Raw genomic sequence first — 20974 nt, 5'->3', positions numbered from 1 at the left:
CTTTTTATAGTTCTTGGCAGCTTTTACAAGTCTTCAGAGTTATGATAAGAGTTCATACACAGTTCAAAGACTAACTCCAAAACAAAATCATAAACATGAGAAATGGCAGGTCCCAGATACTTTCGTTAAACCAGATTTTCGACTCTCCTGGATTTAAGTGGTGACATCCCACTTTGAGGTCTAGAAGAGAGACACGTACGCCAGAACATAGTTCTAATGATTTGCTTTTTCTATTCTGCAGAGGCATGTGTGTAAAAGTGGGGGCAGGGAGCCCTGGCTGGTGTGGCTCAGTGGAGTGAGTGCTTGCCTGTATTCCCAGCCAGGGCACATGCCTGTGTTGTGGGTCAGGTCCCCAGTTGGGGGCATGCGAGAGGCAACCACACATTGACGTTTCTCTCCCTCTTTCTCCTTTCCGTCCTCTCTTTCTAAAAATTAATAAGATTTAAAAAAAAAAGTGAGGGGCAGGGAGCAGGGAACCCACTATGAGCTTGGGGAAGGCCTGTAAGTAATTCCTGGGTCTCCCAGGGAATAAGGGCGCCAGGTCCAGAGAAGTCTCACTTGCCCCACTTTTCTGCAGAAAACTCTGTATAAACCAGTCTGTAGGCGCTCTGCTCTGAGCCTTACGGGGAGCATCAGCCACTTAGCTATAATCACTCGCCAGCCCTGACTCAACACAAGAAACAAGCACTGAAAATGGAGAAGACAAAGCCTAAAACGATGGCTAATAAGCACGTAGGAAACTGAGACCAAGATGCCTCTACGGGTCGAGTGCTGGACTGCAGATCCACAGGCAGAACCCAGCACATGAGGAAGAAATGAAAAGTCCTGCACTTCAGTTTAAAATCCAGCTGTACGAGACCAGGGCCGGACTAACAGGGAGAGGGAGTTCCTACGAAAATTCTGGGAGTCAAATCAAAGTCTGGTCCCAAGATACTTTCTGGATCTAGCGCTCATCCAATTAGAGCCAACAAATAACTGTTTATGAGGAAAAGAAATCACGTCAGCAGTTCACCTTAGGGATATATATTATATGAGCATTCTCCCCTACTCAGAAGCGCTCTTGTTCTTCAGTGACGAAGCAAATGGAGGGCCTGCCCCGCTCCTCCACTGTGATGAAGCCAAGTTCACTCAAGTACACTGCCGGGTCTTCCCCTGTCTGAAATGTTCTCACCCGTCTCCATGGCTCTGCCCTCTCAATTACTGAAAATAAGTGCCAGTGCTAACCTAAACCTCAACACTTGTTTTGTTTTTTTTTATTTCACATTGCAACCCTGGCCTCAAACCAATCCATGACCCTAATTACCATATCGACTTCAACTTGAATCATATTAACTTGAACTTCAAGGGCCTCTGCCAGGCCATTCTCAAGGAGGTGAAACCGAATGGTGGGAGGGACTTCTCTCCCTGCCCTTGCCAACAGTAAGGGAGTACACGGACTGCTGGGTATTTTAAAACAAGAATAATACCAACAAAGAAGAAGAATACTGTAAGTCTTTCTGCTTTTTACCATCACCAAGCACTGGCAATTCTAAACCACTTGAGTGCTGAGATACGCCTTCCAACCACTACAGACAGCTTCTACCACCATTTCTTGATATGTCACCAGTACTGGTCAGCCTTCCTAACCGCTGCCCAAGTCTTTTATCCAATAGCTTTTCTTTCCCTTAAAATATTAAATTTTAAAAACCTAGTAACAAAGCCCTGGGTGGTGTAGCTCAGTGAACTGAGCGCAGGCCTGTGGATCAGACAATCGCGGTTCGATTCCCAGTCAGGGCACATGCCTGGGTTGCAGGCCGGTTCCCTGCAGGCCAGTTCCCAGCAGGAGACACACGAAAGGCAACCATACATTGATGCTTCCCTCCCTCTCTCCTTCCCTTCCCCTGTAAAGATAAATAAATAAAATCTTAAAAAAAAAAAAAGACTATCTCTAAGAAGGCGACTGCATATAAAAAAAAACCAAACAACCTAGTAACAATAAAGACCAAGGACAACCCGTAGTATGTGCAATTGTGAGGTATACTGTATCGCTTTATCAGAAAAGTTCATGTACAATTTCATGGAATGCTTCACTCTAAGCAAAACGAAGTAGAGTCCATTTATATAATCCAGCCAAACGCAATTTAGTTTGAAAACTATTTTTCAAGCTACAATAATGCAAACAAGTGGCTCACAGCCACAGCCACAGGCCTGGAGGCTGGACAACCTGCCGGACTGATGGGACCAGACTCAGTGGAATGAACAGGCTGTGCTTACAGGACCACAGGTCTTCTGGCTGCCTGACTCCAATGCCCTGCGTCACTCTGAGGCCTAGGTCGTCTTAGACACTATGAGAGAGAGGTCTAACTCAGCAGAAGGACAAAGACAGACGATGCCGACGGAAGGGGTCCACTGGGCCTCAGCCCGTCTTGCCGATGGTCATGCGAACAGCACGAACAATGCAGCCGCAGGGTTGTAAGTCGGCAGACTGACACTCTGCCTGGCGTCTGGCTGTCCAAAGCTGTATTCCTCGGCTAGTAACCAATTCTCCTGATTCTCTCAAATGACAGGGAGTGGCTTTCTCACTAGGGCGCGCAGATAACTGAGAACAGACTGTATATGGCAGTACCATCATCAGAGAGTACGGAACCAAAGAAGTTCAAATTCCACCATACATTACAAACTGGTGAGTAAGGAAAACAAAACGTGTAAGTACGCACATATGAAGACAGACTTTTGGTTATCCCTGTTTTAATAGTTCTTCCCGTGCACAGATAGGTTTTCCACTGCAGCAGAAATAAAAAGAAATACATAAGAATAAATAGGAATTTGCTGCACCCTAATAAAAAAATTTACGTAATTGGTTAAACTGTAAAATACACCTAAATCCTACAGAATAACATATAGACTTTATCTAGAGAAAGCTAAGAAATTTACACTACAATTACAACAAAGAATAAAAACTCCAAAGGTCACAAGGCACTCAAATTTCAAACATACCACCCAGATATAGACTAGAAACTCACCACAGAAGGCGGGCTCTTGGGTTTCAAACTGGACCACTTGCTGAATCAAGAACTCATCAAAAGACCCGTATATTGTCTCAAGCACTTTAACTCCCAAAAACCAAAGGAAAGGGGAAAGAATATATATATATATATATATATATATATATATATATATATATATATATATATATATATATATTTTAAACCAAGAGTGTGTGGAAAAATCAGAATAAGCCTTATCAAAACAAAAAGAGTACTGTCTAATTGAAAGAATTAAGATTAAATTATATAAATTAACCGCAGTTAGTTCAGGAACTCTAAAGATCAGTGTCATCTTTTCATTCCCTGATCTGAAAAGTCTTCAACTCTCATTGACACGTTAAAGCGCTGTTTATGCTCAGGCGCCCAGCTGCCCACTGGTAAATCTCGGCTGTGCCACTGAACAGGAAGGATTTATAACTCTCTAACTCAAGCACAGATTTTTTTTCAAGAGTCTATAAGCTACAGTTAGTACCACCATACATCGGAAATTTAGAAGAGAGTAGCTCTAAAGTGTTCCTGCCATACAAAAAATAAATGAAATGGCAACAATCTAAGGCTGTGATCTGTTAATTAGCTTGATTGTGGTAATCATTTCACAATTCCTATGTATATCAAATCATTGCATGCTACACCTAGACAAGTTCTATTTGTCAGTTATACCACAAAAGGCAAAAAAAGGATGTATACGCTAGCAAGACCTGAAGGCACCAGCAAAGATAAAATGGTCTAGTTTATGTGAATCAGTGCAAGTAAGATTTAAAAATCACCTGTACCAATACAGTAATTTTATTTATTTATTTATTTATTTATTTATTTATTTATTTATTTATGTTTTAGAGAGAAGGGAAGGGAAGGAGAAAGAGAGGGAGAGAAACACCAGTGTGTGGTTGCTTCTCACACACCCCCTACTGGGGACCTGGCCCTCAACCCAGGCATGTGTCATGACTGGGAATCGAAGTGGCAACCCTTTGGCTTGCAGGTCAGCACTCAAATCACTGAGCCACATCAGCCAGGGCACCAATACAGTAACTTTTTTTTGAATAATCAAGTTTAACACTTGAACTATAAAGCACCAGAAACAAGCTAAACGATTGGATATCACCCTCCGCCAACGACAATACTATGGTTCTGCATAGCTGCCCTGCCCAGTTTGTGGCAAACACTTCACTTACCATCTATCGGAAGCTCGGAGAGTCTCCGTAATCACACTGAAGTGAGACACTGTACAATGCAGATTAGGTAGTACACGTTAATTGCAGCTAATAAAACATAAATACAATGTAGACAATAACTCATTATAATTATCTCCAGTAATGATAAAAAATAAGCCACATATTATAGCTGCCCATCCAGGAAAATTGTGTTAATGTGTAGATCACAACAAATCTTGGGTTACCAAATATTTTTTTAAATACTGCTAATGGCAAGTACATGTATTTGCTTGTAGCAGAAATGAGGAGTAACAGCATGTTCTTAGTAGTTGACTGCACCCTAATCTAAAATTGCTCTTACTGGTGAAAGTGAAATCAAGCAACATAAGTTCTAGTATTTTGTGTTAGAAAGGCAGAAAAACAAGGGATTGTAACTGCAAACGCTGACAGCGGGCTTTCCATGTAATTATCACCATAATTCTAAACACACTTAGAAGTTCATTCCACGTCAAAGGAAACAGGACAGCCGAAACTCTGCAGGGAAGAGAAGCCTGCGAAGGAAAAGTTGCGTTGGCTTGCTCCTATGCAACAACTTGAAAGAACAAATTCGGTTTGACAAACAGATGCAGCCTAAGTTGGAACCTGAATGAGCTCAAGCTTCCCGAGGAATGTAAAATATGTTCCTGAAATCCACATGGGGTGTAAACACACGCGCGCGCACACGCAGCGCCAGCATTGACTGAAGATGAAGCAATAGGCGATCAGCATCCCCTGGGTGGCTGATCACCTTTCTGATCCGTTAGGTCAAGACGTCCTTCTCATCAGGACCCTCAGAGAAGGGCTGACCCCCTCCTCTGCAACCTTCCCCAGGAAGCCAACCTTTACCATCTCGCGCCACCCTCTCTATCAATCAGCCAAGTCCCGGGACACTCCCCCACGCAGGCGGCTGTCCTCCGAGACGCATCCCTGCCCGGTGTCACCTGCAGCTCCTCGTCTCCGGCCTCCTCGGCCGCAGGGTCCCCGGTGCCTCCCTCCCCAGCCCCTTACCACTGCCCCGGTGGTCCCCGGTCACGGTCCCCTCCCTCAAATTGGGGATCCCAGCTTTCCCTCCAGCCGCATGGGATGTCCCAACTCTCCGGTCCCTACCGGGTCTCCCCGTCCAGCGGCGCTGGCGTGGCAGCGGGGCCAATCTGCTCCCACCGAGGGCACAAGTACCTGGAGCTCTCGGCTCCGTTCAGAGTTCAGACCCGAGCTGGGCTTCCGCCTCGCGCCGGAATGCAAGCAGGACCGGGACCGGAAGTCCCGCCCCTTGCGCCCCGCCCTCCCGGCTGCTTAGGGGTGCAGAGGTGTGTTTTCTCTGGCGATCCTCTGCGCAGGGGGTCCGTCACCCACCGTGCAATCGCTTGACGGGGAGACTACCCAGCTCACGCCCTGTGAAGAGCCACAAGACGCAGACACTGACCCTTGTCCTCCCAACCTAGTTGAAAGTTGACATAAATGGAAACAGTCACACCAGCAGGCAGGACATGTGTGATACAAGCATCACAATACAAGTACTGCTGCATTCTTTAATTCAAGCTTTTGTCAGCCACTCTACTTTCACTGGTCCAACAACCGAAACAGAGCCCCTTTGTTAAGGAGGGAGGGAGACAGGATGGTGACACAGTGACCTAGGCACAGAATATGCCACACAGTGGCCTGCCCCCTGGAAGCTTAGTGCAGTATAGGGACAGACACCAGAGCGCGCAAACAAGGGCGCTGAAAACATCAAGCTTTGGAGGAACTACAGCAGTGTTGGAGGGAATGGCGGGGTGCAGGGAATTGGACAGAGAAAGGCTCTCCAGGGACGGTGCTCCTCATTTGAAACTAAAATGATGAGTCAGAGTTGCAGGTCAAACAAGGTGGGGGAGGCCATGCAGAGGAGGAGGCTGGCAGAGGCCTTGGCTTAATCAGGGTCTGGAGGGGCATTCAGTTAATTTAGCAAGGTCGGAGGTCATAGAGGCAGGAGCCAGCTCCCTGAGAGAGGCAGGGCCAGATCCTGGAGGCTGCTGTGCATTAGGCTAAGGAACGTGGACTTCCGACTCCATGCAACAGGAAAAGGGGGAAGGGATTGCTAGGTAAATAGGCACAGTGGGGAGTCATGGGGTTGACTAGGGTGACTAACCTTGTCATCAAAAAAGAATAAGAATTTGAAAGATCATGGGCCCCAGCACGGTAGGTAGCTCAGTGGGAGAGAGCATTGTCCCACTAAACTAAGGGTGCATGTTGGACCCCAGGTCAGGATGCATACAAGGTCAACCAGTTGAATGCGTAAATAAGTTGAATAGCAGCAAATCAATGTTTCCCTCCTTCTCTCCCCCTTTCTCTCTCTCTCTAAAAATCAATAAGTAAAAAGAAAAAATAAGAACTTGGAAGGCCATGGATCATTTTACCTTTGAGAGTGCATTCCCAAACTGCCATTCCCATATGTAAAAGCAATGGATGACTTACTACAACCGTATAAAAGCAGGACCACCAAGGCTCATACCCCTCCAGTGGCTCCATTGGGCAAATCACCCCAAACAACTGAGATGCCAGCTGAAGTGACAGAGAACTATGAAAGGGGCCGAGGTGGAAACTTCATTACCAGCTATGATAACATAGGCGATTGCCTTTATTACCATTTCCTTGCTTGCCACTAGTGTTTAATAAATACCTTCTTGCACGCCAAGCCCTCGTTTTGCTTTCTAAAGAGAAAGCCTTTTTGCAATAACATTTTTTCTTCATTTTCTTTTCCTTTTGCTGGTGACAGAGTATGCTGCAGTATATGGTGATAAGATTATGGTAGAAGAAAAGGAAGAAAGGACATTGTCTAGAAAGTCTGTGATTAGAGGGCACAACGTCATTTCTGGATGGAGCAGAAGAGCATGGCTTGTGTTGTCTCTGATTGGGAAGGTGAGCAGTCCATTTGTGGTAGTACATGAAGCAACTGAATCAGGTAGTGCAGAGGTGTGCCTTTGAAAGAATGGGAAGAAGAGAGTGTGTGTGTGGTGGGATATATGTGTGGGGGGTGTTTGTGTGTTAGCATGTCTGTCTGTGTGTTAGCGTGTCTGTGTGTATGCCGAGCCATCAGGAAATAGAACGTGATAGACACGCCGTGAGATGTTTTCCTATAGCTCACTACAACCCCTCTTTTTGTAGGAATGGCCCAATACACTGGGAAAGCCCTTAAAGAGCCATATACACACGCTCAAGAGACCATATTCTAGGGTGTCCAGCAAGCCTAGTATGCCCAGTATTGAAGGGGATCCCAGGACACTGGATTTTGGGTGCTTAAACTGGGAAAACTTAGACAAGTTGGTCACACTGACGTGTCAAAAGATTGATATGTCAATCTTTGATTGACAGATTAATCCAGAGATGGACACATCTTAAACCTGGCTATTTAGAACCCCCACACATAGCCCAGGAGTTTTAAATACAGCATAGAGAAATGCCAAGAGAAGATATCCATTAGGGCTGAATCATGTAAATGGCAGAGCCCTAAAGATGTATTGACACCCTTTCCCAAGGACCCAAGACCTCCCTGCCCTGTTGCCTTTGGTCGCAGGTGATATTCTGCTGTACTTTCCAAACAAGTTTTTGTTTGACTAGCCAAAGAAGGCTTCTGCTTCTTGCAAACAGAATAATCTTAAGGAGTATACATACATCATAGCCTTGTTTAAGACAGCCTTCTCCCAGAGTCCTTACTACATGGCACTGAGCCAAGGGATCCATACTGGTTGCCCCAGCAAACTGGAGTAGAGGCAGACACTACCCAAACAAGCTAAGCGAGCCCCTCATAACATGGATTTTGGAGTTTAGATGAGGGGCTCCAACTGGTCTCTCTTTCATGTAGACGTAGAAATCTCATGTAAACCTGGGACTGGATTAGGAGTATGCAAGATGTCCAAAGATGATGGAGAAAAGGGGCGAGTAAGTCCAGGGAAGTGGAAGAAGAAGGAATAAGGAGGAGAGAAAGAAGGGAAAAGAGGAGACAATGATCTGAGAGGCGGTTGTCTTAGTTCCCATTTTTCCAGCTGTTTGATTCCCAGTCCCCTGTGAGGTCCAGCTAAACTTCCTGTCCTGAATTTCTATGAAACTGCTGTGTCCTTCCAGCAAGCTTCCCATTTTATCTGGGTTATCTTTGGTGGGTTTCTATCCCTAGCGACGAAACACCAAGACACCAATTCACAAACCGTAAGATTGCCTGCCCACTCTATAGCATCCCTCTCTGCTCTCCAGAGCTGTGGAACCTGCTTCTCTTCCCAGACCCGGTCTCTTTAAACAATTGTCACAATTCCCATGGGGTTTGGTGGCTGGGACAAATCATGCAATCAATATGTACAGAAGTCTGGAAGGAGACCAGAAACCATGTACCGCAAACTCTTAAATATACAAAGGAGGGAACTAATGTCCAACCAGACACAGTGGTTTTCCTAAGGTCAAACAGTTCAATAGCCCCAGAGACAGAATTAGTTCAAAATCTTCTCTCTCCCTGTCCAGCCGCCTGATTTTCTGGTGTGGAGAATGCAACACACCCTGTGGGCTACTGTGAAATCCTTAAAAGTTGTGGGCAGGGTATAGAGTGGGCAGGCAATCTTACGGTTTGTGAATTGGTGTCTTGGTGTTTCGTCGCTAGGGATAGAAACCCAGCAAAGATAACCCAGATAAAATGGGAAGCTTGCTGGAAGGACACAGCAGTTTCATAGAAATTCAGGACAGGAAGTTTAGCTGGACCTCACAGGGGACTGGGAATCAAACAGCTGGAAAAATGGGAACTAAGACAACTGCCTCTCAGATCATTGTCTCCTCTTTTCCCTTCTTTCTCTCCACCTTATTCCTTCTTCTTCCACTTCCCTGGACTTACTCCCATAGCCTCCTCCTACGTACCCCACCCTCTGGAGTTGACCCACACCCACTTACTGGCATCAGCTCACTGCAGAAACACAACTGTTCAGCAGACACTCCTGAGTGACCACAAGTAGTAGACCGCGATTCTGAACCAGTAGAGAACATTTTAAGGAACACGTTCCTACTTCCCCACCCCCCCTGCCAGTACCAACCAGCTGGCTCATAGAGATAGATGGGTTCCCTGTAGAGCCAATAAGGTTAATTGTTTTAAAAGTTTATTTATACCTTGTGTATTCTCTTTTGTTCATACATGGGTGTTTTTCTTAACCTTATTCATTCTCTTCACCACCAACATAAACATCACATCCCTTTGCACATGCTGGAATTTAGTAATTTATGGCCAAATAAACTAGCCTATAGTTGGAGACAACCACAACAACATGTTCCTGGGAATATTAACAGTTTTTGGAAAATTAGATTATTTAAAGATTGCAGACTGAGTGATGGTTAAGGTCAACTAGCTGAGGACTAATCATTCCCAACCCTACTGCAGGGTATGGAGGGAGGGACTTTTTATGAGGACCCCAATCTTCCATAATGCAATAACCCCCCCTAGACTGAAGTGAAAGATGACTTTTTTATTACATTAGGGTAGTGTTCCCTTCCTAAAAGGGGAACTTCCCCCAGAAAAATTTCAATGAAATTGAAACATCTAGAAACATGACTTCTGATATTTCAGTCTAATTTTTTTATTGCGGTCAAATATAGAAAATGTAAAATTGGCTATTTTAGCCATGGTTGCGTGTGTCCTTCAGCGGCATTAAGTGTGTTCAGAATGTTGCGTAACCATCACCACCATCCATCTTGAGAACTTTTTCACCCTCCCAAACTGAAACTCTGTCCCCCTTAAACACTAACTTCCCCTTAAACACTAACTCCCTCCTAAGTCTAATTTTGGTCTAATTTTACAGGTTTGTGTATTCCATAAAAATACTGTCAGCGCGGATTCAAACCCCGTCGAAGTAAACATGTTTATAAATAGAACTAAAATAGGGCCCTGTTCACCTCTTTTCTCCTGTGGAATTCCAATGAAACGTGATTTCCACAGGGACACATTGTTCCACGGTCAGCTCTTTCTACTTGAGACCAATGGAATTTCCATATGTCAATGAGAAACACAGCAGGGAGACCTGGCGTGATCCTCATTCACTGGAAATGTGGGTGCATGTGTTCCCAAGGACTTATACTTAAGTGAACAACTGTAAACTCTGATCCTTGTTTGTCCTTCTGCAAAAACAAGGGGCATTCACTCCGTTGGATTCCCGACAAACTCAAAACTAAACAGAAATGCCCCTTCCAGAGAAAGCTTCACCGGCTAAATCCCGACATGACTAGTAAAACAAGATTTTCTCTTCAGTTGAAAACGTCGCTCCACGGTTTGATTACTGAAATGGACACGGAGCTCCTAACCTGAAAATCTCACCACGAGTAGATAAGTAGCAGAATGGATTTCCAGGTCTAAGTCTCAATACACAGACTTATTTCCTAACAAGAAATGAGCTGCAGGTTGGGAAGGCTGAGAGAAAACTTTCCCTGTAAAAGCGGTGGATGTGCGCCTTACAGAGGATCATGTCTTTCCTACAGCAGATCCTGATTAGTTGGTAAGAGTCTCTGCCTTTATTTATAGCATCTCTTAAAAACTTTTAAAATCAAACAATACAGCACAGATTTGTTATAAACTGCCTTGAGCAGGCAGGATAGAATCACAGTTACCTCTGATTGCTTCCTGTTTTTGTCCTGAAATGGGCCTTCCCCGCATTGCAAGTACTCACTACCCAGAAAATTGCCCTGCATACATCGTTACCAGATCAGACTCGGGCAGCCCAGTGAAATTCGAATTTCAGATTGATTTTTAGTGTAAGTATGTCCCAAATACTGCATGGGACATTTTATAACAGGAAATTATTGATTACTTATCTAAAATAATTTAACTCAGCATTCTGTATTTTAATTTGCTATATCTGGCAACCCTACTTTGCATATGCATGATTCCTTAAATATTTGTAAAGGGGAAATTTCTTAAATATATAAATGCAAGTTTTCTCCTGCAAAATTATGAATAGAACATTGGGCTATTGATAGGCTGTATGAAATCTATCCACCTTTGTATACTTTTCTTAACATTTTATAACAAAAATCTGAAGATCAAAGCTCCGTGATGGATATTGCTAAGAATTAAATGAAAAGTATGTCAGACTGAATCAGAGAAACTGATCTAATTTCCGTATGGTAAATTTACAATCAGAACAGAGTGGGAACAAATGCTATCGAACGAGACTAGTCTCCCACAGTCTCCTCAGAGAGTTATTTCTGAAGTTCCTTTCATAGTTTTCATTTTTGAGAGTCCTGTTCTATATTTTTTATTCTTTTTTTTCCCCCTCATGGCACTCAAGTGGAATGTTGGCATTCGAGTACAGCTGAAAGAAAGTTGGGGGAACTTGTGTGACATTTCTGGAAAATGAAACACTGAGACTACATTCACGGTCAGTATGGATTCTGCTGACTTTTGTCTCTACAACTTCTTCAACATTCAGTCCCACAGAGGCAAGCAGCCCAGAGTTTCTAGACATGACTGCTGCCCTGGCCCAGAACCCTGTCCACGTATGTCATTGGGCTTCCAACCCTTGAGAACTCGAGTGCAGGTACTTTAGAAAGTCCCCTCCCAACCCCAGGTCTTGCTGAGCACCAGAGAGCCCGGTGAAAACCCATCTTGCAGGTATTGTCTGTGATCCGCCCTTCTTCCCTTCCCTCAGATCCTCTCGCTAGGTGGGAGAGATAGATAACATCTGAGACAGACAGCAAACCATCCTTATTGGTCTTATTTTATTAGTCTTATTAGCCTTTTGTCCCAAACAACTTTCTTTTTTCTCCTCAATTCAGCATCCCTTTATTCATCTGTTCATTCAACAAATATCCAGACAGCTGCTACTGTCTTAAATCCACTGGTGAACAAGGGACAGCAACTCCTACCCTGACGAAGTTCGTTTTCTATTGGCCGGGGAAGAGAATGGGAAATAAACAATAAAACAATAAATAAACAAGCATGTTACACCATGACATCTTTAAATGTGAAATGTGGTATGATTTAACATATTTATTTAACATGGTAAATGTTTGCTTATAATTTAGCATGTTTATTTAACTGGTGATAAATACTTTAGAGAATGACAGAAGGGCATGGGGCCCAGGTAGGGGTTGCAACAACAATCATCAGAAAATGACACTGGGAGGAGGCTTGAAAAGATGTGAAAAAGGGCGTGTGGTGGGGGGAGTGTCCCGAGACAAGAGTGGCCAGGGCAAAGGCCCTGGGGCAGCAGCATGCAAATAAAATTCCAGACATCCAGCTCTTGAGCTTGCAATGTGCTCAGACATGTCTTAATTTCAGCTTAGGCTCCGATTGGCCTCCCCGGAACGGCCTGTTTGTATTTCTGTCTCCTACGTCCATCTTGCAGGTATGTCCCCTTTGCCAGTGGGTTGGGTTAGGCTTCTCGGATAGAGGGTATTAGAAGCAGATCAGCAGCCTGGAGGCAGAAAAGGGACTTGCTCCTTCCTGTTTACTTCCTATTTCCTGTCTACTTCCTGTTTCCTATCACCATCTCCTACAGATGGTCCTTCATCCTGGAAGTGGCTGTGAGGACCAGTTACCGGCTTCTGCTCCTAAAAGCAACCACATCAGGCCCCTCAGAGTATCTGGTGCAGAAATGCAGCCTCGGGCCCAAGTCCCAGACCTGGTTCTGCAGACCCTGGGCTTCCCTTCTTTCCACAGCAGGCTGCTTCCTGCAGTTATTGCCTCTGACCTTTGCCATTTCAGCTGCCTGTCACCCATTTAACCAATTCCCCAAAGACAGTGAGTGTGGTTTCTTTGTTTCTGGAGGGAACTTGACTGCTAAAGGAGCCAGAATATAACTTTTTATTCCTCTCTGACTCAAGCACTCAGCACCGCCCCTGGCATATATAATAGGGCTCAGTCAGGGTTTGTTGGATGAGTCACGAACAAATATCATACCTCTTTGCTGGCAAAGTAAATCGATGGTGGTGCCCGGACACATGACACCCAAGCCCAACGTCCTCCCTAAGTGTTCAGAATAGTGCCCTGGCAAAACCGTGGGCAGGGCCTTCACGGGACCACCGGTGGCCCCCGCCCCAGGCTCCCAGGCACCGCACAGTCTCCCTCTGTGCAGAAACAGAGGTTACACGTGGAGAAGGCTGCCATGAAGCCATGGGGGCTTGGAAACAAAGCCCCCATGGAGTGTTCGGGTCAAAATTATTTACTAAAATCATTAGCGTCTGGCCCACTGCCCACCAAAACTCTGCCAGAACATTGGTCACTTATGACGAGGGGTCCTTGCAAGACACCAAGCAGCTTATTTTAGTTCATTCAGAAGATATAAAAGGCCATCTCTCTGGGCATCCTCATGCACTAAGGAAATACCACCCCACATTTTAGACGATAGACTACATTCCTTCTAGGAAATTGAGTTGCAGTGAAAAAAATGAAGCAAATGGCACCTAAAAGTAAAGCCATCACAGGGCCTGCATGTAGGGAGTGTATAATGAATGGGTGCGGAGTTCCTCTGTTGCCACTCTTTATCAAAGTTCATCCATCGTCGTTACAAAACCACCCCAGGGAACTCAGACCACTTCGGGACCCCCCAAAGGCATAGGAGAGATGGGATTTTGACACAATATACTTTTGGTATCCTTTCACACCCCAGCCGCCAGGTGAGTATAAACTCTCTTTGAGATTATTGTAATGTCCTCCAGACCGCACTTCCGACCACTGTCTCTGAACCGCCCTCCACAGTGCCCTCAGTTATTTTTCCAAAGCTCCCTCACTCAGTTCAAACCCCAGCTTTGCCACTAATTAGCTGTGTGGCCTTAAGTAACTTAATGAACCTCTCTGAGCTTTGGTTTCATCATCTTAAAATGAAGATAATAGCAGCGCCTCCCTCATAGGGTTGGCATAAGGTCTAAATAAGTTAATGTATCTGAAGTACTTAGGACATTGCCAAGCACGTTGACACTGCAGTATAAGTGACGGTTATTATCATGACTTCACTGGAAAACGCTGGTTGGCTTCGTGTTGCTGATGGGATAAAACCCACTTCCTTAGCAGATCTGGGTTTTCTGACTCGGAACCTCTGCTGTCCTTCCAGGCTCACCCTCCACCGTTTTCCTCTCTGCTTCTCCCCATAATTGCCTTCTTCCTGTTCTCAGAAAGAAAGCTGGGAGTGTCTCACCACTAAGTGTGCCGTTAGCTGTAGGTTGTAGGTTGTTTTTTTTTTTAAATCAAGTCTCCTCACCTCCTCTGACAAAATCCACTTTCCTGCTAGAAGCTTCCATGTGGAGAACCCCTAACCCCCACTGTCACCACGACCACAGCCACTGTCTTTCTGGTCTCTTCTTCCTGGGTGTGTTTACCTGTGTGCCCGAAAGGTCCTCCTTCTGCCTCTTCTCCAGCTGCAATCTCCTTACTCAACCTCCAAACCGCTGTCACCAGTGAGTCTCTGAAGCATCCCTCTGCCCTCCAGGAAGAGGTACTGACTGGTCAGTCCTCTAGAACAAATAAATACTCCACATCTCGGAAGTGTTCACGTCCACACCACATGCTCTCTTACACCTTTGCCTGGTTGTCCCTCCTCACAGGAATGTAAACTTCCTGGAGGGCAGGAAATGTGTCAAAAGGGATGACGACCTTTTTCATACAGCGCCTTAAATAGTGACTGACTTAGTATGTGTTCAATAAGTCAACGCATAAGTGTAGCCATAAAATAAAAGCAGCTCAGACCAGGCAGAAGGAGCTGGACATTCCTTGAGACCTTCCAGCAGAAGCTGAGTGACTGTCCGCCACCATGGCTCTAATGAGGGTGAGTTTGGACCAGATAACCTAACTTCTCTAAGATTGCAGGGAAAATCCAGGAAAAAAAGTCTGCGTGTTAATATATTTTGCTTAAGGTCAATAAACTCAAATTGGATTCCGATGTTATCCTTTCATTGTCCCCCTTCAATTTTTAAACTAAAAAATAGGGGTATATACATAGGACAAAGCAGGACCTGATCCTCAGGCTGGTGACATTCGCAATGGTTCACAGGAGGAAGGAAGAGCTCAGATTGCCTGGTGCTGCATACCAGAGCCATTCTCCCAACAAGGAGACCTGAAAAATGCAAAGTTAGTCCACTCCTATCACCAAAGATAGGCCGATACAGAGAAAGAAGAATGCTAAAGTGGGAGGTGCCACAAGAGACAGTTAAAGAACTGCCAGGGGGACCAAAGACAAGAAAGAGACAATAAGAGTTCAGTGAACAGTGGGTGACTCCAGCTGACTCAGAAAAGCCAAGCGTTCGAAGAGTTCCAGATCTGAAATTAATGGGCTTACTTAAACACTACATAAAATGAAAACAGTCAAGTAGTAAAAACACGGGCAGGGTTTCCATGACAAATACACAGCACCCACAGCTTGAAAATGACCTCTTCGCATTTAAGAAGCTTTCGCCTTTCTCAGATGTGAGTCCTTTACGTGCAAGGGTAAATGAACCATTCTGTGTAGACACAGACATGACAGAAAAAGCCTGGAAACAAAATCACTCCTGGTTACCTTAAATAACCAGGTGTTTAAAATACTAAAATCATTAAAATACTGAAATCATTCATTCAGGATGTGAAATGTCATTTTTTAATTAACAAAAATAATGCTCTGTTTTGGCCAAATCAGCCTGAAATACTTAAAATATTGGCTTGCCTAGCTAACTCGGTTTTCACAGAAAAAGACAAACTTTCTTGTTTTCATGTTTAAGGTTGCAAAGAGATCTCAGTTGCAGAGGTAGAGAACACCCTTCCTATACCTTAGAAATCATCCCTTTCTCCAAAAAGCTGGACTCCCCTCTGGATCCTCCCAGAACTCCAGGCCCTCACGTGCCCTTCAAAACACCACGAGCTGTCTGCTGGGAGCTCTTCCAAGAGGCCAGCGCTCGTGGCTCAAATGAATTGACCATGGCCAATCATAACTTTTGCTTTTAACATGTATGAAAATAAAATATGAAGTTAGTTTAAAAAGGCAAGTCTTCAAACAAGGAGAAAGTGTAACAATACCCACGTGGTCAAAGCCACGATTTTCCTACAGTCTTCACGGGAAAGAAACAGCTCGACCTTCCATTCCACGTGGCACCCGGCCAGCAGATCTCATTGCAGCTGGGCAGGGTGTAACCCCTGCAAACCAAATGGGAGTCAGCCGCCTTCGGCTAAAGTTCACTGTAATCTCAGATAGCTTACTTATGCCATTATGCTGAGAGTTGTTGGATCACTTAAGGACATTTTTATTTCAAAAATATGATGACTGAACTTTGGACATGTAGGCCACTAATAACCTTTTAAAGCTGCTGGAACAAGACTTCTGAGAGAGAGAGAGAGAGAGAGAGAGAGAGAGAGAGTCCTCCGGCGAAAGTATGAAACAGAGCCATCAGCCTTCCATTCACACCTCCTTGTCCCCACCCCTTTTACGTGGCATTAACTAATAATGGGGGTGCAGCTGAAGAGGCCTTATTAAGCATGGATTCTCTGGGGGGGGGGGTTATTCCCAGAAAAATGTTCCTTAAAAAAAAAAAAGGCTTCAACAATGAACTAAATGAAGCAATAATAGTGAACTGGTATTCTGGTAAAGGAGATCCTCGGTTTCCACCTTCCTAGCAGCAGGGTGAGCCCAGGGGAACTGCAATACCCCTCTGGCCACTTCCTCTTCCTCCTTGGCCCTCTCCTCCCCCTCCCCCACCTCCGCCAAGTTCCCCCAGCTGCTCCAATGTCCCCAGACTGGATGCATAAGAAAATATGTGCGACTTTGGAAAAGGATGAGCTCTGGCCAAATCATAAACCAGAAAGAGCTGAAATAATCCATTGAAACAATGGGCCGCTTATCCCCTCCTTAGAGAAGGTCTAAGGGAGTGAATTCAGCCAGGCCACTTCCCCTCATCAACCCTCGGCTGTTTGCTGCTATGTGCACCGGCCTACGGACCACAGCAAGCATTTTTCTGTCTCCAGTGGGCTTGGGTGGAGAGTCTTGACCTGAATGATTTGCAGGAGCCTGACCAAAAAAAAAAAAAATCAATTCTGGCAAATTGAGCTTAGAGTACTGACAATAAATAAGCCCTGTCTTTGAGGACTGCCTTCGCTCTCGGCCCCAAGTTGAAGGTTCTGGCCGTGTTGCAGCACAGTGCCCCTCCCAGCCCCAGGGCTGCCTTTGAACAAGCATTAGGTTTTGTTCTCCAGCTCCTCCTTTGTTCCCGGACTTCGCTCAGAGGTCAGTGATTCTTAACCTGAGCTCTGCCACCGCCCCTTCTGAGCACACGCTGGAAACACATCGTGCCCCCACAGGCAATCTCACACTTTCAGTATGCTTAAGGACAGTCCTGTGGTTTGGCTCCATGAACCCATTTTTTAGGAAACCCTAACTATATAGACAAAGTTAACCCATTGTATTAGAGAGGAGTACAGAGGTCCCCACCCCGTTATCCGCGGTTTCACGTCCCACAATTTTGGTTCCCCGAGGTCAACTATGGTCCAAAAATACTAAGTGGAAAACTCCTAAGTTTTAAACTGTGGGCCATTCTGAGCAGCCTGATGAAATCTGTCTCGCTCCACACCGCCTGGGGCATGAATCATACCTATGCCCAGTGTATCCATGTGGTACAGTACTGCCCACTGGTCACTGGTCATCTCGGTTACCCAATGAACTGTCGAGATCACTGCTTGTGTTCAAGTTGCCCCTATTTTACTTGCTAGTGGCCACAAAGCACAAGAGTGGTCATTCTAACAATTTGGATATGCCACAGAGAAGCTGTAAAGAGCTTCCTGTAAATGAAAACGTGTAAGCACTTGACTGAAGGAGAAAAAAATCTACCTGAGATTGCCAAGATCCGCAGTAAAAACGAACCTTCAGTGTCTGAAATTGTGAAGATATAACAAGAAATTTGTGCTAGTTTTGCAGTTGCACCTCAAACTGTGAGAGCTACAGCCGCAGTGCCTGATAAGTAGCCCGTTAAGATGGAAAAGACATAAAATTTGTGGGTGTTTTTCAAATGATGGCAGCAAGCTGTTCCAGAAAGCATTGAGACTGTAGGCAGACTTGAGCAAGGGGTCCCCTGAAATGAGTGACACCAAGCCATTTCCTGCAATGAGGGACAGTCACACAGACCCAGGAATAGGTTTGGCATTTCATCATCTCACATCCTCATGAGAAGAAGGGTGAGTGCAGCACAGGAAGATGCTTTGAAAGAGAAAGAGAGAGAGACACCACACTCACATAACTTTATTCCAGCGAATTGTTATCACTGTTCCATTCTATTACTAGCCATGGAAGGTAACCTCTTACTGTGCTTAACTTACGTATGCATAGGGTACAGAGTTTGGTATTACCAGCAGTTTCAGGTGTCAGCTGAGGGGGTTAGAATGAACTCCCCGCCACATGGAGAAGGGAGGACTACTGAATATCCTATATTCGTAAAGTCTTTGAAGTGTATGGTTCAGTGCAGATCAGTTCATTAAGGGGCAAAGTTGGCAAGACCAGTCTTTAAAAACCCACACTATCCAGGCCAACCCAAAACGTCGAATCACCTTAGGCTGTTTGCAAGGTCTACACAGAGTGAAAGTCGGGCCTTTCTTAATTTAGCCAGAGGAAGGCCAACCCAATTTGTTCTAAGGCTCCACTTTTTTACAGTCCTTTCTTTTGAACCGTGCTATGCATAGCTCATAATTCCTTGTCCACGCCCACGCCTGCCCCGCGTCACCCTTTTCTTTTCCTAAGAGATGAGGAAGAAGGAAACCTGATCGGGATAGGAAAATCAAATCAGATTCATCGGATATCACTGGTGCCCCCAGTCACGAGTTCCAGAGTCCAATTACGTCTAAGTGTGATCAAGTTACAACCGTCCTCAAGTAGAACGAATCTCGGGAAGAACTTAATGGTGGCGGTACAATTACTGTGCATTATAATCCCTTCTGCATGACGATCGTCCATTAATCGGACGATGACAGCTTAAGTGCAGTTAGCACTCCATGGAGATACTTTTACATTTATATATTGAAATATAAGTATGAGGAATATAGTACTTTAAAAAGCACTTTCGAAGCCTGCTTGATAATATCTATTATAAACCCCCAAACCACTATTTCCGTTCTTTGAATCTAAAAATTCCTGAGTAAAAGGAGAGTAGGTGGAAAGGAAGAACAATATGTAAAAAGAAATGATCTTTTTTTAAAATGCCATTCCAGTTATTCAATGCTTTTGGGCGTGCATATGTTCTTACTAGAGACCATGAAGAGACCCAGGTGTTTCACAGCGCATTGCTGGTCTCCGTGTATAGCCAGACTGAGCGCCATGGAGCAGACAGCTGTGGGACACGACCCCAGAGCCAGATGCAAGGCTAAAGTCCCCTCCATCACGTCCGCCTCACCGAGCATCCCAGGCAGGGTAAGGGAGTGGGCTGGGGCCTCAGGGCCCAAAGGGTCAAGGATGCAAGGTCACAGGGGCTGCTTCAGATTCCACAGGAAGGAGCAGAATGCTGGCTCTGACCTAGTTACAACAAGACTTCTCCCAAAGCTGCTTCCAAAGCAAACCTGTAGTTTTTTTCTTAAACATACAAAGTGCTGGCCGGCCCTGGCCAGGAGGCTCAGTTGCTTGGAACATAGTCCTTGTATGCCAAGGTTGAAGGTTCAATCCCTGGTCAAGAATCCACCGATGAATGAACAAATAAATGCAACAACAAATCTCTCTCTCTCCCTCTCTTTCTCTTTGGCCTCTCTCATTCCCTCCTCTCTCTCACCCCTCCTCTCCCCCCCCAAAAAAAAAAAATCAGTAAATAAAAAAAAACAACTAAAAAGTGCTGGCCCTGGTGGTACTCATATGGGGTAGCTCGAGGAAGGCTGGTGGCGCCATGGCGTGGGAGAGCCCCCTAGTCCCTCTCTGGACCTTCTGCTACACATGCTTTCCTGATTCTCCCACCTTCCCACTCTTCTCACACAAATAACTGCCTAGACACCCCCACGCCCACCGCACAGGAGCCAGGCAATGATTCCCATGGACCTGCCAACCCTCCTCTGCCTCGTGCTCTTCCACGAGCCTCCTCTCAATGCCCGTATCCCTCCGCCGGCAAGTCCGGGCCTTCTCCTTCTCTGAGTCATTCTGGTGGTGGAAGCTCGTTTGTCATTCTTTCCCCGGGGCACCTTCCGGCTCTTCATTAAGACCCGTTAATGAGTGCAATTTATTTCAGAGAGGTTTTAGGAACTGTCCCCTGTCAGAAGGAAGGTGGCTCACATTTATTGATTAGTTTCAATGAAGCTACGGGTCCAAGGGTTGTATGCACCTGTCCATTCATTTAATTCTCTCAATAACCAGAAATTAGTTTCGCCTATTCTTGAGCTTCGTAATAATGCAATAAGACAGTGTGTAGTCTTTTTGAGTGACTTTTTGTGGGAGCAGCTTTCCTCACAAGTCCCCCCATGTGCCACAGATGAGAGTAAACATGACATAGACATGATGTGATCTGCTTGGGGAAAAGAGATGGCCAATTTCCCAAAGGAAAAAGGCTGTGAGCAGTGACCAGTTTCTCAGGGGAAGAAGGCGTTGAGCCCCGTCCTCCAGGGTCTTTTATTGGGTTGTAATACACAGGAATACAGGGCGGCAAGGATCAAACAGTAGATAACATTTCAAAGAAATCCGAGGGCTTAGTCTGAGTCAGAGTTTGTCAGGAAGGGAGTTTTAGGGTTTCCTGCTTGAACCCTTAATACATGAATGAAAGCACTCTTAGCAGAGCAGATTTCACAGGTTCATCAGGAAGTCTTTATGATGCCAGATTTTTCCCCAGGACACATTCTAG

At 45.2% G+C, this 20974-nt stretch overlaps 1 protein-coding gene across 5 annotated transcripts in view; it reads right to left on the bottom strand.

Moving 5' to 3' along the window:
- Positions 1-20974, bottom strand: part of DISP1 (dispatched RND transporter family member 1) — a 170687-nt gene that overhangs the window by 132492 nt on the left and 17221 nt on the right. For 2 of the 5 annotated variants that reach the window (XM_053659564.1, XM_037128315.2), the window contains exon 1: positions 5324-5436. The exons of 1 other annotated variant lie outside the window; for it this stretch is intronic. The gene's annotated coding sequence lies outside the window, so the exon portion shown is untranslated. Of the gene's footprint in view, positions 1-4198; positions 4248-5323; positions 5459-20974 lie in introns of those variants that run through there. 2 more of the 5 variants (XM_053659565.1, XM_053659567.1) reach the window with 2 other exon arrangements.

The sequence above is a fragment of the Artibeus jamaicensis genome, unplaced genomic scaffold (assembly GCF_021234435.1).
Source record: "Artibeus jamaicensis isolate MK-2021 breed Jamaican fruit bat unplaced genomic scaffold, CSHL_Jam_final scaffold_754, whole genome shotgun sequence".
NCBI lineage: Eukaryota > Metazoa > Chordata > Mammalia > Chiroptera > Phyllostomidae > Artibeus > Artibeus jamaicensis.
Note: the sequence above shows the minus strand (reverse complement) of the source record. Positions and strands in the feature narration are given on the sequence as shown.